The 25543-nt window shown below is 48.6% G+C and overlaps 1 protein-coding gene across 1 annotated transcript in view; it reads left to right on the forward strand.

Moving 5' to 3' along the window:
• The first annotated feature begins 15712 nt into the window (after window positions 1–15712).
• Window positions 15713–25543, forward strand: part of LOC137534484 (zinc finger protein 286A-like) — a 41936-nt gene continuing 32105 nt past the window's right edge. The window contains exon 1 of the mRNA XM_068256000.1: window positions 15713–15752. The gene's annotated coding sequence lies outside the window, so the exon portion shown is untranslated. The remainder of the gene's footprint in view (window positions 15753–25543) is intronic.

Here is a 25543-nt window from a genome sequence, read left to right on the forward strand (position 1 = left end):
GAGGGCAAGTTTTTTTGCCTTTTTTTTAAATTTTTTGAAAATGATAGATGGTTGTATTTTTAAATTGTTTGAAAGTTTAGATGGTTGTATTTTTAAATTGTTTGAAAGTTTAGATGGTTGTATTTTTAAATTGTTTAAAAGTGTATCCATTCTTCCTCCCCCCCAGCCACGAACAATACCATGGGAACGTGGAGCAGCAGAAGCCCCCTGTGACGGCTGCCACGGTTGTTCTCCGCTGCTTGTCTTTTGAGGGGTGCTTCTTTTCCTCAGGTGTTCTTGCCATAGCTGTTTGTGCCTTCTCTCCAGGTGCCTTCGTAAAGCACTTGTCCCTACGTGACAGTTGGCCTTTCCACGGCTCAATTTTTGCTGGCAGAGACAACAGATGGCTTTGCTCCGATCTGAGACACACACGTGAAAAAATTTCCAAACCGCTGAGCCCCCCTGGGCTGATGGCGCTACGGTGGCATCAGCAGCTGACTTTGAAGGGCATGTTGGCTGTCTGGCCATAGCTGGCGATACATGGCGCCGGACACTGCCCCCAGCTGATTCTGAGGACGAGCTCCCTCTGCTTCTATCATGGAGTCGTCTCCTCCTACTCCTCTCTGACTCCTCCTCTGAACTGTCCCCCTGGTCATCTCCTCCACCGGGAACATATGTGGTATCCGTATAATCGTCATCATAATCCTCCTGGCCAGCTGCGCTTTCCTCAGACACCTCCTCAAGTGCACCAACTTCAGGTGGTCCACCATCATCCCCATCCACACACGTTACGTCCATACTATCGCCACCTAACTCAGACGTATGAGGTGGTGTACCTGCGCCTTCTTGTTGTTGTTGCAGTAGTGGCTGGGAATCAGTGATTTCACCACCACCACCAAATAACTCCTGCGAAGTGTCAAATGCAGCGGATGTGGTGCTTGTTGTAGCGCTGGTGGCTGCGGGAGATGAGGTGTTCTGTGTTAAATACTCAATCACCTCCTCACGATTTTGGGAAGTGATGGCACGTGCCTTCTTCTGAGCACTTTTGGGGCAGGTCCGCATGAAATCACAGCAACACCACCTCGCACAGCCACAGACCTGCCGGTGCCTGGTGGCCTTCCTCTGGGTCTGCCTCTACCTCTTCCTCTACCTGGTTTGTCCATTTTGTCCATCTCGGGGGTATGCTAGCTATATGCAGTGAGGTGGGTTCTCACTCAACACAACAGGTAGTTAGATGCAGTGAGCTGGGTTCACTCAACAGTAAAGGTACTTAAGATGCAGTGAGGTGGGTTCTCACTCAACACAACAGGTAGTTAGATGCAGTGAGGTGGCCAGGTGGGTTCACACTCAACACAACAGGTAGTTAGATGCAGTGAGCTGGGTTCACTCAACACAAGGCTAGGTATATGCAGTGATGAGGTGGGTTAAGTAAACACAACAGGTACTGGGTAGTTAGATGCAGTGAGCTGGGTTCACTCAACAGTAAAGGTACTTAAGATGCAGTGAGGTGGGTTCTCACTCAACACAACAGGTAGTTAGATGCAGTGAGGTGGCCAGGTGGGTTCACACTCAACACAACAGGTAGTTAGATGCAGTGAGCTGGGTTCACTCAACAGTAAAGGTACTTAAGATGCAGTGAGGTGGGTTCTCACTCAACACAACAGGTAGTTAGATGCAGTGAGGTGGCCAGGTGGGTTCACACTCAACACAACAGGTAGTTAGATGCAGTGAGCTGGGTTCACTCAACACCACGCTAGGTATATGCAGTGATGATGTGGGTTAAGTAAACACAACAGGTACTGGGTAGTTAGATGCAGTGAGCTGGGTTCACTGAACAGTATACAGTAAAGGTACTTAAGATGCAGTGAGGTGGGTTCTCACTCAACACAACAGGTAGTTAGACTTAGATGCAGTGAGCTGGGTTCACTCAACACAACGCTAGGTATATGCAGTGATGAGGTGGGTTAAGTAAACACAACAGGTACTGGGTAGTTAGATGCAGTGAGCTGGGTTCACTCAACAGTAAAGGTACTTAAGATGCAGTGAGGTGGGTTCTCACTCAACACAACAGGTAGTTAGATGCAGTGAGGTGGCCAGGTGGGTTCACACTCAACACAACAGGTAGTTAGATGCAGTGAGCTGGGTTCACTCAACAGTAAAGGTACTTAAGATGCAGTGAGGTGGGTTCTCACTCAACACAACAGGTAGTTAGATGCAGTGAGGTGGCCAGGTGGGTTCACACTCAACACAACAGGTAGTTAGATGCAGTGAGCTGGGTTCACTCAACACCACGCTAGGTATATGCAGTGATGATGTGGGTTAAGTAAACACAACAGGTACTGGGTAGTTAGATGCAGTGAGCTGGGTTCACTGAACAGTATACAGTAAAGGTACTTAAGATGCAGTGAGGTGGGTTCTCACTCAACACAACAGGTAGTTAGACTTAGATGCAGTGAGCTGGGTTCACTCAACACAACGCTAGGTATATGCAGTGATGAGGTGGGTTAAGTAAACACAACAGGTACTGGGTAGTTAGATGCAGTGAGCTGGGTTCACTCAACACAAAGCTAGGTATATGCAGTGATGAGGTGGGTTAAGTAAACACAACAGGTACTGGGGTATATGCAGTACTGGGTAGTACAATGTGCAGCTCCCTGTCACACACACAGGCAGTCAGTCACTGAATGTGCTGGGCTGCTGGCAGTGGCACACACACTATCAATTAGCAAGGCTGTGCATGCAACAAAAGTGTCAGAAAAAAAAAATGTACAGGTTGAGCTCTGAAAAGAGCTGTTGCTGGGTGCTTTAAAAGCAATATTAATCAGTCAGGAACAAGCAAAGCAGCCTAGAACCTAACTAATCTGTCCCTAAGAGAAAAAGTCTGCAGCAGCTGTCCCTTTCCTCTCTCTAGCAGGCACACGAGTGACTGTAATGGCCGCCGGAGGCTGCCTTATATAAGGGGGGGGTGGGGCTCCAGGGCTTACTGTAGCCTGAATGGCTACAATGTGCCTGCTGACTGTGATGCAGAGGGTCAAAGTTGACCCTCATAGTGCATTATGGGGCGAATCGAACTTCCGGAAAAGTTCGCCTGGCGCAGGCGAACGCGAACCCCCAATGTTCGCCTGGAACCGTTCGCCGGCGAACCGTTCGGTACACCTCTAGTCACAAAGTGCAAGCGATACCCATATGATGCAGGGATATATGCATCTGCGGAAGATGGCGGCGCTATATAAATACTAAATAATAATATTTTGCCTCACCAGGATTGCACTTTTATTTAGCTTTCCTGTATGACAAGAAGACACAGCCAGCCAGCACTATGGGAAGAGGGAAACAAAGGTGAATGAGGGAGGGCTGGTGCACACTAGTGTTGGGCGAACAGTGTTCGCCACTGTTCGGGTTCTGCAGAACATCACCCTGTTCGGGTGATGTTCGAGTTCGGCCGAACACCTGACGGTGCTCGGCCAAACCGTTCGGCCACATGGCCGAACTAAGAGCGCATGGCCGAACGTTCCCCGAACGTTCGGCTAGCGCTGTGATTGGCCGAACGGGTCACGTGGTTCGGGCCCGAACGCGCTCTGATTGGCCGAACGGTCACGTGGTTCGGGTAAATAAATACCCGAACCACGTCATATCTCCGCCATTTCTCTGTGGGTTTAGCTTTGGGTAGGCAGGCAGGGTAGTTCGCTCTCCAGCCACGCTAGCCAGGGTCCCCCCCAGTCATTGTGTGTCGCTGCTGGGAACAGTAGTACACCGCTCGCTCAGCCACACTATATATAGCATTGTTTACTGCCACTGTGTACCTCGCTCAGCCACGCTATATATATAGCATTGTGTTTTCTGACACTCTGTGTACACGGCTTAGCCTGACTAATATAGCATTGTGTGTACTGCCACTGTGCACCTCGCTCAGCCACGCTATATATAGCATTGTGTGTACTGCCACTGTGCACCTCGCTCAGCCACGCTATATATAGCATTGTGTGTACTGCCACTGTGCACCTCGCTCAGCCACGCTATATATAGCATTGTGTGTACTGCCACTGTGCACCTCGCTCAGCCACGCTATATATATAGCATTGTGTTTTCTGACACTCTGTGTACACGGCTTAGCCTGACTAATATAGCATTGTGTGTACTGCCACTGTGCACCTCGCTCAGCCACGCTATATATAGCATTGTGTGTACTGCCACTGTGCACCTCGCTCAGCCACGCTATATATAGCATTGTGTTTTCTGACACTCTGTGTACACGGCTTAGCCTGACTAATATAGCATTGTGTGTACTGCCACTGTGCACCTCGCTCAGCCACGCTATATATAGCATTGTGTTTACTGCCACTCTGTGTACACCGCTCAGCCAGACTATATACCGTTGTTTACTGACACTCTGTGTACACCGCTCAGCCAGACTATATACCATTGTTTACTGACACTCTGTGTACACCGCTCAGCCAGACTATATACCATTGTTTACTGACACTCTGTGTACACCGCTCAGCCAGACTATATACCATTGTTTACTGACACTCTGTGTACACCGCTCAGCCAGACTATATACCATTGTTTACTGACACTCTGTGTACACCGCTCAGCCAGACTATATACCATTGTTTACTGACACTCTGTTTACACCGCTCAGCCAGACTATATACCATTGTTTACTGACACTCTGTGTACACCTCTCAGCCAGACTATATTGCATTGTTTACTGACACTCTGTGTACACCGCTCAGCCAGACTATATACCATTGTTTACTGACACTCTGTGTACACCGCTCAGCCAGACTATATACCATTGTTTACTGACACTCTGTGTACACCACTCAGCCAGACTATATACCATTGTTTACTGACACTCTGTGTACACCTCTCAGCCAGACTATATTGCATTGTTTACTGACACTCTGTGTACACCGCTCAGCCAGACTATATACCATTGTTTACTGACACTCTGTGTACACCTCTCAGCCAGACTATATTGCATTGTTTACTGACACTCTGTGTACACCGCTCAGCCAGACTATATACCATTGTTTACTGACACTCTGTGTACACCGCTCAGCCAGACTATATACCATTGTTTACTGACACTCTGTGTACACCGCTCAGCCAGACTATATACCATTGTTTACTGACACTCTGTGTACACCTCTCAGCCAGACTATATTGCATTGTTTACTGACACTCTGTGTACACCGCTCAGCCAGACTATATACCATTGTTTACTGACACTCTGTGTACACCGCTCAGCCAGACTATATACCATTGTTTACTGACACTCTGTGTACACCGCTCAGCCAGACTATATACCATTGTTTACTGACACTCTGTGTACACCGCTCAGCCAGACTATATACCATTGTTTACTGACACTCTGTGTACACCGCTCAGCCAGACTATATACCATTGTTTACTGACACTCTGTGTACACCTCTCAGCCAGACTATATTGCATTGTTTACTGACACTCTCTGTACACCGCTCAGCCAGACTATATACCATTGTTTACTGACACTCTGTGTACACCGCTCAGCCAGACTATATACCATTGTTTACTGACACTCTGTGTACACCGCTCAGCCAGACTATATACCATTGTTTACTGACACTCTGTGTACACCGCTCAGCCAGACTATATACCATTGTTTACTGACACTCTGTGTACACCGCTCAGCCAGACTATATACCATTGTTTACTGACACTCTGTGTACACTGCTCAGCCAGACTATATACCATTGTTTACTGCCACTCTGATTCTGCTGGGAACAGTAGTACACCGCTCGCTCAGCCAGACTATATGGCATTGTGTTTACTGCCACTCTGTGTACACCGCTCAGCCACACTATATAGCATTGCGTACTCTGCCAGTCAGTGTGTATATTGCTGGGATCAGTAATACTCCACTCACCGTCAACCACTATATGAGCTCAACATGAGTTCCCCAGAGACCTCCGCTGTGAGCAGCACTCCCAACAACAGCAACAGCCAACGCCCCACGCAAGCTATAACATCCACCCCAGCAGCCAGTGGTCAGCAGCAGCCCTCCCCGGAGGAGAACGTTGTGTCCATCGGTCCGGCGCCAGAGCGATTAATGAGGGCTGCCATTGAGGAGATGATGGGGCCTGATGTGGAGGAGGAGGTCTGGCTCAGGCCAGCATCCCAAGTTAATGTTGAGGACGATGAGGGGTCTGTGTCTGGGGATGTTGGGGTGGCAGAGGTGGTGGGTGGGTCAGACTCAGGAGAAGAGTTGTATGATGAGGATGATGATCGGGACCATCTGTATGTGCCTCAGAGTCTGACCCCGGAAAACATGTTGTATCGTGTGTTTAGGTACTAAAATCTGCGTTCCCTCCCAGTAGTGTTGGGCGAACAGTGTTTGCCACTGTTCGGGTTCTGCAGAACATCACCCTGTTCGGGGTGACTATATAGCAGACTATATAGCATTGTGTTTAATGCCACTCTGTGTACACGGCTCAGCCACACTATATAGCATTGTGTTTACTTCCACTCTGTGTCTGCTGGGAACAGTAGTACACCGCTCACCCGCCACTGTATAGCATTGTGCTCTGTGTCGCTGCTGACAAAAGTGGTACACCGCTCACCCACCACTGTATAGCATTTCTGTACTGCCACTGTACTGCTGCCAGTCAGCGTGTACTTTAAGGATAAGTGAAATGAGGAAGAAATCCGGTGAAAGAGGGAGGGGCAAGGGAAGAGGTGTTTCCCCTGACGGTTCACGTACAGGCCACAGGGGAGCACCCAAGAAAACCCACTCAATACCGCCCATGTTGTCCAGGACAACAACCCTCACAGATCCAAAAGAACAGGACCAGATAATTACTTGGATGACCTCTCAAGCGTCCAGCAGTGGGTTAAGCAGCACCAGCACATCACGCACGAGGTCCGAGTCCTCAGCCAGTTACAAGGAGCCAGTGGGCACAAAGCTGACACAACCGGCAGCGACACCACACACACAACTGCCAGATAACCAGACGACGTTGGAGTGAGCTGCGCAGAGGTTGTTCTGGGGAGCTCTACTCCACGGCGGCGGCCCCCCACAATGACATATGACGAGTTTGAGGAGATGGAAGAGGAGGGTATGGACAATGTGGACATAGACCCAGATTTTGTTTGTGAACGAGAACATCGCCGTCGTAGCAGCAGCACAGATGAGTCTGTTGAGGAACCCACTGCTGCACGAGTTCGCCTTGTGCCACAAGGTAGGCGGCGCGCAATTTCAGGCACCGCAAGCATGGTTCAAGTGAGAGGCAAAAGAGGCGCAAACAGAAATCGCCAGCAAGGCAGGTGCTCCAAAGTCTGGGCTTTCTTTGAAGACTGCACTGAGGATGTTACCATGGCGATTTGCAAGGTGTGCAAGACCCGCCTGAGCAGGGGGAAAAGTATTAACAACCTCTCCACCACCAGCATGAGCCGCCACATTCTATCCAAACATCCCACACTGTGGGCAAACGCGGCAGGACAGGGTACCACCAGCAACACTGCCTCCCTTGGGTTCACCAGACTCACCACCAGACCCGCCTCAGCAGCAGCAGTAGTCCAGCCATTGCGTGGTTCACAACATTCACAAACATCAGACGATGCTGACACTGTCACTTTCCGGACTAGTGCTCTTGAGGTCTCCCAGTGTTCATCAAACACAACAACCAACAGCCCTTCGGTGTGCAGCCCTACGTTTGAGTTGTCTGTCTCTGAGATGTTTGAGCGCAAGAGGAAATTGCCAGCAAATGACCCCCGGGCCGTGGCAGTAACAGCCAGCCAGCATAGCCAAGGTTCTGGCCTGCGAAATGCTGCCATATCGAGTGGTGGAGACAAACAGCTTCAAGGGCATGATGTCAGTGGCCATCCCACGTTACGTGGTTCCCAGCCGCTACCACTTTGCGCGCTCTGCAGTGCCTGAGTTGCATGAGCACGTGGTCAGCTAAATAACCCGAAGCTTGAAGAATGCCGTTGCCTGCAAGGTTCACCTCACCACTGACACCTGGACGAGTGCGTTCGGCCAGGGTCGATACATCTCCCTTACCGCGCACTGGGTGAACCTTGTGGAGCCTGGCAGCGATTCCTCACCTGCTACGGCGCGGGTGTTGCCCACGCCGCAAACAGCTGCACCGCCGTCCCTCCCACTGGATAACAACAGCAGCACCTATCTCTCTGACTCCTTCTCCTCCAACGCATCTCAAAGCTGTACCTCATCCGGAAACGCTAACCCAGCACCAGCAGCAGTAGGATCGTGGAAGCAGTGCAGCACAGCTGTTGGCATGCGTCAGCAAGCGTTGCTGAAGCTGATCTGCCTTGGGGATAAGCAGAACACAGGGGAGGAAATTTGGAGGGGAATAAAGGAACAGACAGATTTGTGGCTGGCACCGCTGGACCTGAAACCGGGCATGAAGCTAGGCACCTGGCACGAACTGGCAATGTACGCAATAGAGGTGCTGGCTTGCCCGGCAGCCAGCGTTATGTCGGAACGCTGTTTCAGTGCTGCCGGAGGCATCGTCACAGATCGGCGTATCCGCCTCTCCACAGAAAATGCAGACCGTCTGACTCAAATTAAAATGAATCAATCCTGGATTGGAAACGACTACGCAACACTCCAGGACCCCAACCAAGTAACATGACCAATGAACATCTGGGATGGTTTAGCGTTTCCGGTCCCTGTTTATTGAACCTCTCATCTGTATTACATTTATGACTGCATGGCGGTACAAAGCATGCTATCCGCACGCTTCTTGTCCTCATGCAAGGCCTGGGTTGTTGTGTCTCACAAAGCGTGGCCTTCTCCTCCTGCGCCTCCTCCTGTTCCATCACGTGTGCTGCTGCTGCTGGGTTAGCGTTGCCGGTCCCTGTTTATAGAACCTCTTATCTTTATTACATTTATGACTGCATGCATGGCGGTAAAAAGCATGCTATCCGCACGCTTTTTGTCCTCATGCAAGGCCTGGGTTGTTGTGTCTCACAAAGCGTGGCCTTCTCCTCCTGCGCCTCCACCTGTTCCATCACGTGTGCTGCTGCTGCTGCTGCTGGGTTAGCGTTGCCGGTCCCTGTTTATGGAACCTCTTATCTTTATTACATTTATGACTGCATGGCGGTACAAAGCATGCTATCCGCACGCTTCTTGCCCTCATGCAAGGCCGGGGTTGTTGTGTCTCACAAAGCGTGGCCTTCTCCTCCTGCGCCTCCTCCTGTTCCATCACGTGTGCTGCTGCTGGGTTAGCGTTACCGGTCCCTTTTCCTGGAACCTCTTATATGTATTACATTTATGACTGCATGCCGACAAAAAACATGTTACCTGTGCAAAGAAAACAGACATTTCCCGCATTTAAAAGACAGTTTTCCCTTTGAAACTTTAAAATCGATTTTCTCAAAAACTATAAGCTCTTTTTGCTATTTTTTTTTTCCTCTTGTACCCACTCCCAAGGTGCACATACCCTGTAAATTTGGGGTATGTAGCATGTAAGGAGGCTTTACAAACCACAAAAGTTCGGGTCCCCATTGACTTCCATTATGTTCGGAGTTCGGGTCGAACACCCGAACATCGCGGCCATATTCGGCCTGTTCGGCCCGAACCCGAACATCTAGATGTTCGCCCAACACTAGTGCACACCAAGAGTGCTTCTGAGCATTTTTCAAATCAACAGTGATTTGAAAAGCGCTTGGCTAATGTTACCCTATGAGGGTGTTCCCACAGCAGCGTTGTGATTGTTTCAAAATCGCACATATACTGCATGTAGCATGTTTTTGAGCAATTCAGTCAAAAATCGCTCTGAAAATCACTTCACAAAATCACACTCACAAATTGCTAGCGATTGCTATTGTCATTTTGGCGTGCACTAGCCCAGAGAGAGGAGTGGAGAAATTGAGAATAGCCTGAGATGGAGCAGAGAACGTATCTGTATTGCAGTCCCACATCAGACAGGTTACTTGCCTGTAATCGGACTCCTGTCCCTGTCAGTCTCTCACACAAGTCAGAAAGAAGCCCTCCTGGAGTCTAGGGACTGTCAAAAACTTTTCAGCTTGTTTAACACCTTACCCACACATGCAGTCATTATAACAATGGGGAGAGACCAGACAGATGTTTGCCCACAGACCCTGAGTCCAGGCAAGCTCTGCATCATGCTGTGTATATTTACCAGCTTGCCTGTACTCTAATTTCATCATGTCTGACACTTCTGTGCTGTGGAGAGTCGGGACTCCAGAATCAACATTCTCTTACTGCAGGCTGCATCTTCTTGTTGGGGAAGCTAGGCTGCCTCTCTCATTCTATTAGCTGGAGGGAAGCACCAGAAGTAAGAAGGGAGGGAGAATGAGGCTGTTTATATTATGCGGGCTTCCATGGCTGAATCCACAGCTCAGTGCAGGGGGGAGGTTCCAGACACCCGGAACAGCCCCCTCAGTTCGCCAGTGCCATAGCTGGGATTTGAACCCAGGATGCAGTGTGTAGTAGGTATCTGTCTTAACCTCTAGACCACGACCCACACTACATGCTAAAGCTGGCCTAGCATAAACCATACTACCATTATGATCAATTCGATAGAAAAAGTAGCATGATTAAGGATTTGTACTTTTTGAAAAGCATGCTTATATACCATAGCTGGGATTTGAACCCAGGACGCAGTGTGTAGTAGGTATCTGTCTTAACCTCTAGACCACGACCCACACTACATGCTAAAGCTTGCCAAGCATAAACCATACTACCATTATGATCAATTCGATAGAAAAAGTAGCATGATTAAGGATTTGTACTTTTTGAAAAGCATGCTTATATACAATAGCTGGGATTTGAACCCAGGATGCAGTGTGTAGTAGGTATCTGTCTTAACCTCTAGACCATGACCCACACTACATGCTAAAGCTGGCCTAGCATAAACCATACTACCATTATGATCAATTCGATAGAAAAAGTAGCATGATTAAGGATTTGTACTTTTTGAAAAGCATGCTTATATACCATAGCTGGGATTTGAACCCAGGACACAGTGTGTAGTAGGTATCTGTCTTAACCTCTAGACCATGACCCACACTACATGCTAAAGCTGGCCTAGCATAAACCATACTACCATTATGATCAATTCGATAGAAAAAGTTGCATGATTAAGGATTTTTACTTTTAGAAAAGCATGCTTATATACCATAGCTGGGATTTGAACCCAGGACACAGTGTGTAGTAGGTATCTGTCTTACCCTCTAGACCATGAACCACACTGCATGGTAGTAGGCATCTATCTTACCCACTAGACCATCAACCACACTCAGGGCCAGGCTTTAGAATGTATAGTGGTCAGAGGTGGGACAAGGTCATTCAGCACCCAAGGCTGAGACAGCAAAGTGCGCCCCCCCTATCCCTCCCACCCCAGCTGTCGCACACTGATTGCTATTACACTAAGAGGTGCCCCAGGGCCCCCAACCCCCCCAACACCTTAATCTCTACTTATCTGGCTTGCAGTCGCTGCCATGTATCACCTTTTCTTATTTCTTTCTGCTTCAAACACAATTGGGAATGACAGCTGAATGAATTGTGCACTCCCTCCTACACTGCGCCCTGAGGCTGCAGCCTCTCCAGCCTCTGCCTCAGCCTGGCCCTGAGTGTGGTTGATGGTCTAGTGGGTAAGACAGATACCTACTACCATGCAGTGTGGTTCATGGTCTAGAAGGTAAGACAGATACCTACTACACACTGAGTCCTGGGTTCAAATCCCAGCTATGGTATATAAGCTGTTTTGAAAATCTGCAATTCCCTACTTCATGATATAAGAGGATGGAGGAGGAGGAGGGATTTTAAAATGTTTCCGATGGAATTCCGTATACGTCGGAATTCCGCGGAACAGCCCCGGAACACGGTCGGAATGAAACGGTAAAGGAATTTCTGTATGACGGAATGCGGAATTGTTCCGGAAACGGAAATGGGCTCTTCTGACCATGCCTGATCCCCAGCATTAGGTAGACCCTCCCACTGTGTAATAAGACAGAAGATGTGCCCCCAGTGTGAGGTAGCCACCTCCCCAGTATATACAGCTAGATGTGCCCCCAGTATTAGGTTGTCCCCTCTCCAGTATATACAGCTAGATGTGCCCCCAGTATTAGGTAGTCCCATCTCCAGTATATACAGCTAGATGTGCCCCAAGTATTGGGTAGTCCCATCTCCAGTATATACAGTTAGATGTGCACCCAGTATTAGGTAGGTCCCCCCACAGTATAGCTAGCCAGAAGTAGAGATGTGCCCCCAGTGTGAGGTAGTCAGAGCCGGGACAAGGTCCTCCAGCACCCAAGGCTTAGACACCAAAGTGCGCCCCTCCATCCCTCCCACCCCAGCCATCACACACTGATTGCTACTAGACTAAGAGGCACCCCAGGGCCCCCAACCTCCCTAATACCTTAATCTCTAGTTATCTGGCTTGCAGTCACTGCCATGTATCCTCTTTTCCTATTTCTTTCTGCTTCAAACACAATAGGGGAATGACAACTGAATGAATTGTGCGCCCCCTCCTACACTGTGCCCTGAGGCTGGAGCCTCTCCAGCCTCTGCCTCAGCCCGGCCCTGGAGGTAGTCTCCTCTCCAGTATATACAGCTAGATGTGCCCCAGTATTAGGTAGTCCCCTCTCCAGTATATACAGCTAGATGAGCCCCCAGTATTAGGTAGGTAGGTCCCCCCACGGTATAGCTGTGATGAAACGCGGAAAAGCCGCTGTCTCTCAAGGCGAGGCGGCTGTTTCCGCGTCCAGCATGGCGTCACAACGCGGAAAAAACGCCGCATGCCGCTTAGGCAGAGCGGCGGAATCCGCATCAGAGGCGGCTCCCGCACTCAGTTCACTGGATACATTGCAAGACAGTACTGGTGTGGCTGGGACTGATAGTCCACCAAGATTCAGACTTACACGCGCGCGAGCACAGAGGCAGAGTTTAAATAGCAGTTAGAAGGGTGTCGTCTGACCAGCTGGGTCAGCTGACAAATTCCACTGCTCTCATTGGACCAGCAATTAGGGAGGTCCTGGAAAGGTCCTAGAGTATATATACTGCTGGTTGTTCACTTGCTCTTTGTCTGGCGTGCGATCACATATGTGGAAGCACCCAGATCCGTAGTCAGATCCGCAAGTGTGCCGGGACCAGCTGGAGCTGTAATCACACACTTAGCTAGATTTTGTTGATAGCTTAAAGTACTAGTTTGATTGTGATTATTTGTTATGACTTTTGCCTGCCTTGACTACCCTTCTGAACTCTGATCTTGTACCTTGATATTTCTGATACCCTGTTGCCGAACCCCGGCTCGTTTCTAGACTCCGCCTCAGCCTCCTGATTCTGTACCTCGATATTTCTGATACCCCGTTACTGAACCCTGCCTGTACTTAGACTCCGCCTTTGCCTCCTGATCTTGTACTTTATCTGTCCGTGTGTGTACGACCTGGTTTGTCCGACCTCGAGAACCGACCTTACCGTTAGAGGCGGTTCCTCGCTCTGTTAGCGACCTTTCCTCCTGAGGGTCACTTCCAGACATCCTTCCTACTGTCAGTCTGACTCCTCCCGTCTTGGAGAGCTCAGGTCTGCAGAAGGAATCTGTGCAGTACTCCTTGCTGCACTGAGGCCTAGTCCTCAAAGTGTTACTGTTACACCAAACACTACACTCTACTCAGGTGAACAGAGGTTAGCTAGTATATCGGATTATCGGTGAGACTGCAGATCACTTATAATCTGGTATATATCTGTATTCCCAGTGATACTGCAGATCACCGGTAATCAGATCCTCTCTGTGCTTCACCGATCGTTACAATAGCTAGCCAGAAGTAGGTATGTTCATAAGGATTTTCGGATTTCAATGCAAATCCGGATAGCAATCCGCGGATATTTGGTCGCATACCCGGATATCCGGCGGATATCCGGATCCGAATACTGTAACTAAGGAGATTACGTCATTGAGCCAATCAGAGGGCTCCCAGCAGAAGCCCTAGCAACCAATCACAGAGGGGAACCCTGGCCAGACCCACCTGACCTCATTGAGCAAATCAGAGGGCTCCTAGCCTAAGCCCTGGCTCCCAATCACAGAAAGGAACACTGGCCAGCCCCCCCCCCCCCCGTATAATAAGGAGGGCTGCCATGATGAGAAATATCATCTTTGCTTGTGAATGCTCACTGAGAGACATGCCTCCAGTGCTGCTGGCCTAGTGCTGTATACAGTGATAAACCTAAAGCTGTTCAGTGATTAACCCCTTCACTACACTATTGTTGTATTGTTAATTAGCTTGATTTTATTTTCTGAGAGTCAGAGTGTGTGCTGCAGGGCTGCTGCAGCTGCTATGTGTCTGTGTGTGTGCTGTGCACAGACCAGGCCAGCTGCTGCCTGCCGGCCAGCTATTAGCCTTAGCTAACTACAGTATAGGTTAGGGATTATGGAATATGATTACTGTGTTATTGTGTAGATAGTACTGTAGTACTGCAGTCAGTGCTAGTATTTGTTAGAGTAGTAGTACTACTGTGTTAGCTTTCTACAGAACTGCTGTGCTGCTGAGCAGTGCCAGTGTGACAGTTAGTGTCTTCTCCTCTGCTGTCTGACTGTCACTTGGCACATGGCACTTGGCACGTGGCACTTTGCAGTTGGCACGAGGCACTTTGCACGTGGCACTTTGCACGTGGCACTTTGCACGTGGCAGGTGCCAAGTGCCACATGCCAAGTGCAAAGTGCCACATGCCAAGTGCCACGTGCCATGTGCTACTGCTAAGCGCCACGTCCAGCATGCTCCTGGCAGACTTTACACCTGCTGCATTGCCCTGCTCCTGCTGCCTTTGCTGCTCCCACCACCAGGGTGCCACAGACCACTGCTGCTGTGCTGTGCTGATACCGCCTATATTTAACCCAAAACACAATTGCTGCATAATTTTTTGGAGGTGTCTGGGCTGAAAACTGCCATGTCCCAGTTTTGCGGTTGGACTTTGAACACAATGTGGACTGCACGACCGCTTTCTGGATCCTAGTCCTGATGTTAATTGACAGCCATTTTTTTTCCTTTTTTGGGGGGGGGGGGGGATTTTAAGTCCCCACATCATCAATTAGTGTTTCCCTTTAAAAACTAATGATGCTACATGCCTCATTTACCCCCCAAAACTTTTTAAAGCAATTTATAGGCAACTTCCGGTTTTTCTATCCAGATATCCGAATTTCCCCGGATACCCCGGATACTGGGGGATACCGATCCGGATCTGGATATCTGGGTATCCGGTTCAATTCGGATTTTGAAAAGGGGTATCCGAGCACCCCTGGCCAGAAGTAGAGATGTGCCCCCAGTGTGAGGTAGTCCCCTCTCCAGTATATACAGCTAGATGTGCCCCCAGTATTAGGTAGTCCCCTCTCCAGTATATACAGCTAGATGTGACTCTTGTATTAGGTAGATCCTCTCCCTCCCGATTGTCTTTTTATTTTTAAATGCATTTTTATTTCTCTTTTTTTTAATTATAATTGTTGCTTTGTTTTATCATTACATGTTTTGTTTTAATGATTGTATTTCAAGGCTATGTCCTTATTTTTGTTAATCTTATTCATGTAATGTTCTCAAACAAATGGAATTTTTATTTCTTTATTTAATTTCTCAATAAAAATTAAACAAAAAAAAAAGAAAAAGACCAAAGGCTGCATTTATTCTATTCTCCACAAGATGGCAATCTCTCACCATGTTAGATGTCCAGAAGGAGGCGAGGCAGGAAGTTTGGGTTCAGAAGCAAACTGGGAGGAAGCTGAAAGGAGACATAGCTGGAACTGGCAGCAGAGAAGGTAGTAAGATATACGATATATTTTTATAATTATGAAATGATTATTAAACTTAGTAACCTCCCTGTACCACATTCTCCAGCAGCTGCAGCTTGACACGGATACTTTGGGAGAATATGGGCTTTCAGCCACCACCAGTATGACACCTCTGATTCCTTTAATTGTAGATTGATTGATTGCAATAAGAAAATTATTAATATACTTATATAATTTCAATGTGGAATGGAAGTCCAGAACATACAAGACATGACACCACTGCCAATGTGAGTCATCAGACTACTTTTTAGACCTGAGATATCGTAAAAGCAAGAATTCACACACACCTGGGGCTTCCTCCAGCCCCCTTTGGCTTGATCGCTCCCTTGCTGGCGTCCTCCGCCCTCTGGATCCTCCGCTCCGGTCTCGATAACTCCGGCCAGTCGGCGCATGCGTAGTGCAGCTGTGCGTGCTTTCCCGTCTCGTTCGTACGACTGGGAGCATTCTGCGCAGTATGCTCCCAGCCACAGGCTTGCAGTAAAGGGCATGTGCAGAAAGTCCTGACTCACAAAGTTATTGGGAGCCATAGAGCGGAGGATGGTGGTGAGGGACTGGTCAGGCTGAAGGGGGCTGGAGGAAGCCCCAGGTATGTATGAATTATTGCTTTTACGTTATCTCAGGTTCACTTTAAGATGGCTTTGAACAGTCCAATTTTTAGCGAAAAATTGTTTGAGTAATCCGTTAATTGTGATTGGATTGGCAGAAAATAAACTCTGTTAGTGTCCCCAATTGATTGTGAACGATTTCAAAAATGATCGGCAGTTTTGTCGATTGGAAAAAAAAATTTCCGATCGGTTGTGATGGATAGAAAGCACAGATTAGTTTGTTGATGGTGTCAATCAATGTATTTCCCAAGCTTAAGCCTTAGGTGTAAAGGCTATAGCTATGCCAGACTTTATTACTAAATAACTAATGTGGTGCAGAGAGAGGACATTGTGGTGCTGGGAGCTAGAGAGAGGACAGTGGTGCTGGGAGCTAGAGAGAGGACAGTGGTGCTGGGAGCTAGAGAGAGAACAGTGGTGCTGGGAGCTAGAAAGAGGACAGTGGTGCTGGGAGCTAGAGAGAGGACAGTGGTGCTGGGAGCTAGAGAGAGGACAGTGGTGCTGGGAGCTAGAGAGAGGACAGTGGTGCTGGGAGCTAGAGAGAGGACAGTGGTGCTGGGAGCTAGAGAGAGAGGACAGTGGTGCTGGGAGCTAGAGAGTGGACAGTGGTGCTGGGAGCTAGAGAGAGGACAGTGGTGCTGGGAGCTAGAGAGAGGACAGTGGTGCTGGGAGCTAGAGAGAGGACAGTGGTGCTGGGAGCTAGAGAGAGGACAGTGGTGCTGGGAGCTAGAGAGAGGACAGTGGTGCTGGGAGCTAGAGAGAGGACAGTGGTGCTGGGAGCTAGAGAGAGGACAGTGGTGCTGGGAGCTAGAGAGAGGACAGTGGTGCTGGGAGCTAGAGAGAGAGGACAGTGGTGCTGGGAGCTAGAGAGAGGACAGTGGTGCTGGGAGCTAGAGAGAGGACAGTGGTGGTGGGAGCTAGAGAGAGGACAGTGGTGCTGGGAGCTAGAGAGAGGACAGTGGTGCTGGGAGCTAGAGAGAGAACAGTGGTGCTGGGAGCTAGAAAGAGGACAGTGGTGCTGGGAGCTAGAGAGAGGACAGTGGTGCTGGGAGCTAGAGAGAGGACAGTGGTGCTGGGAGCTAGAGAGAGGACAGTGGTGCTGGGAGCTAGAGAGAGAGGACAGTGGTGCTGGGAGCTAGAGAGTGGACAGTGGTGCTGGGAGCTAGAGAGAGGACAGTGGTGCTGGGAGCTAGAGAGAGGACAGTGGTGCTGGGAGCTAGAGAGAGGACAGTGGTGCTGGGAGCTAGAGAGAGGACAGTGGTGCTGGGAGCTAGAGAGAGGACAGTGGTGCTGGGAGCTAGAGAGAGGACAGTGGTGCTGGGAGCTAGAGAGAGGACAGTGGTGCTGGGAGCTAGAGAGAGGACAGTGGTGCTGGGAGCTAGAGAGAGGACAGTGGTGCTGGGAGCTAGAGAGAGGACAGTGGTGCTGGGAGCTAGAGAGAGAGGACAGTGGTGCTGGGAGCTAGAGAGTGGACAGTGGTGCTGGGAGCTAGAGAGAGGACAGTGGTGCTGGGAGCTAGAGAGAGGACAGTGGTGCTGGGAGCTAGAGAGAGGACAGTGGTGCTGGGAGCTAGAGAGAGGACAGTGGTGCTGGGAGCTAGAGAGAGGACAGTGGTGCTGGGAGCTAGAGAGAGGACAGTGGTGCTGGGAGCTAGAGAGAGGACAGTGGTGCTGGGAGCTAGAGAGAGGACAGTGGTGCTGGGAGCTAGAGAGAGGACAGTGGTGCTGGGAGCTAGAGAGAGGACAGTGGTGCTGGGAGCTAGAGAGAGGACAGTGGTGCTGGGAGCTAGAGAGAGGACAGTGGTGCTGGGACATAGTAGTGGGGGAGCTAGAGAGCGAGAGAGGACATAGTGGTTGGGGGTGCTAGAGAGAGAGCGAGGACATAGTGGTGGGGGGAGCTAGAGAGAGTAAGGACATAGTGGTGGGGGAGCTAGAGAGAGAGAGAGAGGACATAGTGGTGCTGGGAGCTAGAGAGAGAGAGCACATATTCGTGGGAGGAGCTAGAGAGAGAGAGAGGACATAGCGGTGGGGGAGCTAGAGAGAAAGAGGACATAGCGGTGCTGGGAGCTAGAGAGAGAGAGAGAGGAAAGTGGTGCCAGCAGCTAGAGAGAGATAGAGGACAGTGTTCTCCACAGGCTCTTCTAGCCGGGTGCTTCACCCGGCTAGATTTGATGAAAACCCGACTGTCACCGGCTCACCTCCTCCTATGTTGTAAGAAGAGTTGCGCACAGAAGCACTGGCCCTGCATTCTCTCATACTGCCCCACCCGGCTACTTTTTCATGCCACCGCCTACTATTTCATTACTATTTCATGCCACCTGGCTGGGGAGAACACTGGAGAACATAATGGTGCAGGGAGCCACCACTATGTCTTCTCTCTCTCCAGCTTCCCGCACCACTATGGGGTTGTTTCATTAAAAGTAACACACCAGTCAGCGCAAGTAAATTTAATTGCGGTCCTGGCAGCATAGTTTGCGCTCTTCAGTTAGGACCGATCCTTCTAAATGCTGTGCGATAGTGATGTAGTGTGACTGCAATACCTTTCTAGCATGACCGCTATATCTCTACTACATAGTTGTGCAGGGAGCTATTGGTGGTTAGTGGTTTTGGCTTGTAAGGCATTTACAGCTAATGATGATAATTGATGGCGAGGCAACCACAGAAGCTGGAACATGCTGGTTCCCCATATCAGTACCTCTATCATTGCAAAGGCTGGGCTGTCAAAACTAAGGAACCATCATTTAGCATTAGCAGATTCACGTTTGTGTAGCCGCCTGTCACCTTGCTTGCAGTCGGCAGATGCACTTGTCCGTGTTGAGGTGGCATAGTGGTGGGTGGATGGAGGTCAGGCAGCCATGTGTCCCTGGGAAGCTTCCACACTTTGTGGCTGGATAGTGTAATGGTTAGGCCTCTGCCTCTGACACAGGAGACCAGGTTTAGAATCTCGGCTCTTTCTGTTCAGTAAGCCAGCACCTATTCAGTGTGGAGGCCTTTGGCAAGACTACCTAACACTGCTACTGCCTATACGCAGTGTTCCCCAACCCTGTCCTCAAGGCCCACCAACAGTGCATGTTTTGTGGAAATCCATAAAGGTAGTTAATCTGCTCTGCTGAGACACTAATTACCTCACCTGTGCATGTTTGTGGTTTTCTGCAAAACATGTACTGTTGGTTGGTCCTTGAGGACAGGGTTTGGGAACTGTGGACTATAGAGCGCACCCTAGCGGCTGCAGCTCTGGCACTTTGAGTTTGCCTGGAGAAAAGTTCTCCTGTTCTGGGTTTTGTCTTGTAAGCAATACCACCCTGATGGCATCTATGCCCACAGATGGGGGAACCTGGCATCCATTCTAAATATGCCACTAAGACAATGGCCTCAATTCACTAAGATCATGCTGGAGGTAATAAGGCAAGAGAAAACTTACCTCCACACAGTTTGCCTGAGGTCAAATGTTTCCTGAATACTACATGCCTTATCACCATGGTGATAACTATAGAAACGCAGGAGATAAGCTTAGTGAATTGAGGCCAATGTGTATAATGCAGGTGGAAAGTGTGCCCAGCTTACAGCTCAGCTTCAGGATTTTTGCTTTTAGTTTTAGTTCTTTTGTTTTGGTGGTGGTAGTAGGAAGGGACAACCTGTCTTTGGGACCTCCGTGGAGTTTTGTGATTTGATTAAAAAAACTGGTGGTCTTGGGGATAGGAAATAAGAATTATTTTCCCCGTACTCAGCATAGTTTTATTTGTTGCTGTTTCCATCAGGCTTCCAACTTTTGTCATTATAGTGCTTCTTATAGCGCCCCTCAATATAGTGCTCCCACATACAGTGCCTGATGCTAGTCTAGTTTAGGTGACCCAGCAGGAAACTTCAAAAGGCACAGGTCTCCAATCACAGCAGCCTCTGCAGTACTAAGTGTTGTGATTGGCTGAATAGTGTGGGGGCGTAGTTTACTACAACCTATCTGAAACCTAGCTGTTCAAGAGCATGCTGTCCACCCAATCAAATTAGCGGGATTTCCTTATGAGGTTTCCTGCTAGGTCCCCTAAATTAGACTAGCACCCAGTGCCTCTCAGTACAGTGTTCACATCTCCCAATATAGGGCTCCTCTTTCTATAGTATCTCACATTAAAGAGAATCTGTATTGTTAAAATCGCACAAAAGTAAACATACCAGTGCGTTAGGGGACATCTCCTATTACCCTCTGTCGCAATTTCGCCGCTCCCCGCCGCATTAATAGTGGTTAAAAACAGTTTTAAAAAGTTTGTTTATAAACAAACAAAATGGCCACCAAAACAGGAAGTAGGTTGATGTACAGTATGTCCACACAAAGAAAATACATTCATACACAAGCAGGCTGTATACACCCTTCCTTTTGAATCTCAAGAGATCATTTGTGTGTTTCTTTCCCCCTGCATCTCTCATGCACTGAAGTTTTAGGCTGCTCGTTTCTTCCTGCAAACAGCTTTGCCCTTGTCTGAATTTCCTCAGTATGTGAAAGCCCAGCCAGCTCAGAGGACGATTTATCCAGCTTGTAAAAGATAAGAGAGAAGAGAGAAGCTGCCCTAATCTAAATAATACACAGGCAGTGTGCAGAGAGGGGCCTGGAAGGGGGAGTTCATAGCAGAACCACAACACTGAAGAACTTGGCAGCCTTCCAGACACAGGCCGACAAGTCTGACAGGGAAAAGATACATTAATTTATTACAGAGACGGTGATAGTAGAAAGTGTTGCAGTTAGCCAGAACCCATTAGAATAGCTTTTGGAACTTGTAGGATGATAAAAAACAGGATGCAATTTTTGTTACGGAGTCTCTTTAAGCCGGTTTCACACTGGAGATGGGCGGCAGCGACAAAAAAAGGCCTTTGGGGATTACAGCGTTAGTACGTGGTAAGCCCCGTCTGGCAGGGAATACTTCAAACGGCGAGGTGGGTGCAAGGGGGCGCTGCTACCCTCTCCCTGAAATTAAGACATCCCCTAAAAGTAAACCCTAGCAGGCATTTAGAGCATTCTCAAGATATAAGCTCTATCCCGAAAGTAAGGCCTAGCTGCAGTAAAGGGAAAAAGTATGGCAACTTTTGTTTCTACTGGACCAAGATTCCCTCAGTAGAAACACAAGTTGCCATGCTTCTTCCCCATAGGCTGGAGATCAGGGACCCAGCAGCATGGAGCTGGGGGAAGAAGAGGATTAGAGGGGTATCACAGGACATAGGGGACAGTGCAACATGGAGCTAAGAAGAGGATGCAGGGGGACATTAGAGAACAGAGGGGACACCAGAAGGACATAAGGTTACTTGGGACACAGGAGTTTAGGCAAGTTAGGGGAACATGGGTACAGAGGGGGACACTAAAAGGTACAAGTGGGACACAGGGGCACACAAGAGGTGGATCCAGCAGAGGAAAAGGCAGCACAGTGGGGAAGGCAGGAGGACACACAGCACAGGAACTTGTGTGTTCATAGGAATATAAGACATACACTTAAAATAAGCCCTACCACAACATTTGGAGCAAAAATTAATGTAAGATACTGTCTTATTTTCATGGAAACGTGGTATGCATATGCCACAGGGTCATATGAATGATGCTTTGTGCGATGCGATGGGGGTGGAGCATTGCACCGCAAATGCAATGGCCAGGTGTAAAACCGGCCTCAAGAAAAAAAGGTAAAGGATAAGGAGAAAACTCTTGGAATATCCTACAGCTAAGGGCCCATTTACACTTAATCAGTTGGTACGCGTTGGTACGTGTTTTTTTCATAGCAGAGCATTGTGAAAAAGATTTCAGTTAGAACGCGTTAAGTGTGAACGGTGCCATAGGAAAACATGGGCATTACTTTGAAAATCCGCTTTCTTTCAGTTATAACTGAGAGCAACTGATTAAGTGTAAACGGGGCCTAATTAGGTTCAGCTATGCGATTCAGCATTTATTGAGAGGGGCTTAGAGGGATGAAAGAGAGAGGAGGGGTGCACCATTCTGTGAAACGCAGCACATTGTCCAAAATGTATCTCAGTGTAAATTTGCTAATATTGGATGTCCATGATCTTTAGAACAACAGGCGGCACTGCATTCATAATGCTAGGCATACACGGTACGTTTTCTACCATGTAATCGAGCCGCTGGCTCGATTCCGGGGCGTCCCTGCTCATTCCCGCGGTTGCCTGGATCAATTCCCGCTCGTCCCCGTGGGCGCTTCCTTATCTTCAGCTCGTTTCTTCTTTTGTCCTGCCCGCCGGTATCGAGCACGGAATCAATCCGGCGGGGTATCGGACACATCGGAAATTATCAATTGAGCCATCAGCGGCTCAATTACACGGTAGAAAACGTACTGTGTATGCCCAGCATTAGACACAGTGCTGCAGTGAAAATCTCAGAATGGCCTAAGGACTACATTTTAATTTTTTTTACATAGCTACATAGTTATTTTGGTTGAAAAAAGACATACGTCCATCGAGTTCAACCAGTATAAAGTACAACACCAGCCTGCTCCCTGACATATCCCTGTTGATCCAGAGGAAGGCGAAAAAACCCTTACAAGGCATGGTCCAATTAGCCCCTAAAGGGAAAAATTCCTTCCCGACTCCAGATGGCAATCAGATAAAATCCCTGGATCAACATCATTAAGCATTACCTAGTAATTGTAGCCATGGATGTCTTTCAACGCAAGGAAAGCATCTAAGCCCCCTTTAAATGCAGATATAGAGTTTGCCATAACGACTTCCTGTGGCAATGCATTCCACATCTTAATCACTCTTACTGTAAAGAACCCTTTCCTAAATAAATGGCTAAAACGTTTTTCCTTCATGCGCAGATCATGTCCTCTAGTCCTTAGAGAAGGCCTAGGGACAAAAAGCTCATCCGCCAAGCTTTTATATTGCCCTCTGATGTATTTATACATGTTAATTAGATCCCCTCTAAGGCGTCTTTTCTCTAGACTAAATAAACCCAGTTTATCTAACCTTTCTTGATAAGTGAGACCTTCCATCCCACGTATCAATTTTGTTGCTCGTCTCTGCACCTGCTCTAAAACTGCAATATCTTTTTTGTAATGTGGTGCCCAGAACTGAATTCCATATTCCAGATGTGGCCTTACTAGAGAGTTAAACAGGGGCAATATTATGCTAGCATCTCGAGTTTTTATTTCCCTTTTAATGCATCCCAAAATTTTGTTAGCTTTAGCTACAGCGGCTTGGCATTGAGTACGATTATTTAAAGAGGAAGCGACACCCATGCTAACCAAAAAATAAAAAACACATATATAAGTAGATAATTACTAGTTCTACTTACATAACAGATGTATTGCGCTATCCACGTTATGATTTCTGTGTATTTTATAAAGGAAAAGCAGAAAATCCTTTCCCAGGCAGTGGCCATCTTGCTTAGATAATGCTGACATCATATCCACCCTGACTCTGGTTTTCCCCCCTCCCTCCTCTTGCTCATTGTTTATTCATTAGCTACCGTCCTCCCAGAGTCTTCAGACACTCCCACTGGGGTGTATACTAGGAACAGTACACTGTCTTATGTCATCATTGTGCGACTCAGTACAGCTGTGTTTACATCACAAAAGCAGGGTGATTTCAGAGCACACATTTTGTGTCTGCAGAGATCGGATTTCTGCTGTAGCTGCAGACAGGAAAAAGTAGCCAAAATGTTTCTAATGTTTGCAAAAGTTTATCTAATTTCTTGCATTACTGCTTGTTTTTTTTCTCTTTTTCAGAGAAAAAAAGGTACAGACCTGGCTACACTTATACTAGCGGGGGTACAGACCTGGCTACACTTATGCTAGCGGGGGTACAGACCTGGCTACACTTATGCTAGCGGGGGTACAGACCTGGCTACACTTATACTAGTGGGGGTACAGACCTGGCTACACTTATACTAGTGGGGGGTACAGACCTGTCTACACATACTATTGGGGGGAACAGACCTGGCTACACTTATACTAGTGGGGGAACAGACCTGGCTACACTTATACTAGTGGGGGTACAGACCTGGCTACACTTATACTAGTGGGGGAACAGACCTGGCTACACTTATACTAGGGGGGGGGGGGGGACAGACCTGGCTACACTTATACTAGTGGGGGTACAGACCTGGCTACACTTATACTAGTGGGGGAACAGACCTGGCTACACTTATACTAGTGGGGGTACAGACCTGGCTACACTTATACTAGTGGGGGAACAGACCTGGCTACACTTATACTAGTGGGGGAACAGACCTGGCTACACTTATACTAGGGGGGGGGGTACAGACCTGGCTACACCTATACTAGTGGGGGTACAGACCTGGCTACACTTATACTAGTGGGGGAACAGACCTGGCTACACTTATACTAGTGGGGGTACAGACCTGGCTACACTTATACTAGTGGGGGAACAGACCTGGCTACACTTATACTAGGGGGGGGTACAGACCTGGCTACACCTATACTAGTGGGGGTACAGACCTGGCTACACTTATACTAGTGGGGGTACAGACCTGGCTATGCTTATACTAGTGGGGGTACAGACCTGGCTACACATACTATTGGGGGGGGGGGAACAGACCTGGCTACACTTATACTAGGGGGGGGGGGGGAACAGACCTGGCTACACTTATACTAGGGGGGGGGAACAGACCTGGCTACACTTATACTAGGGGGGGGGGGGATACAGACCTGGCTACACTTATACTAGTGGGGGTACAGACCTGGCTACACTTATACTAGTGGGGGAACAGACCTGGCTACACTTATACTAGGGGGGTACAGACCTGGCTACACTTATACTAGTGGGGGTACAGACCTGGCAACGCTTATACTAGGGGGGGGGGGTACAGACCTGGCTACACTTATACTAGTGGGGGAACAGACCTGGCTACACTTATACTAGGGGGGGGGGTACAGACCTGGCTACACTTATACTAGTGGGGGTACAGACCTGGCTACACTTATACTAGTGGGGGTACAGACCTGGCTATGCTTATACTAGTGGGGGTACAGACCTGGCTACACATACTATTGGGGGAGGGGGGACAGACCTGGCTACACTTATACTAGTGGGGGTACAGACCTGGCTACACTTATACTAGTGGGGGTACAGACCTGGCTACACTTATACTAGTGGGGGAACAGACCTGGCTACACTTATACTAGGGGGGGGGGGACAGACCTGGCTACAC

This window comes from Hyperolius riggenbachi, chromosome 10, assembly GCF_040937935.1.
Source record: "Hyperolius riggenbachi isolate aHypRig1 chromosome 10, aHypRig1.pri, whole genome shotgun sequence".
Lineage (NCBI taxonomy): Eukaryota > Metazoa > Chordata > Amphibia > Anura > Hyperoliidae > Hyperolius > Hyperolius riggenbachi.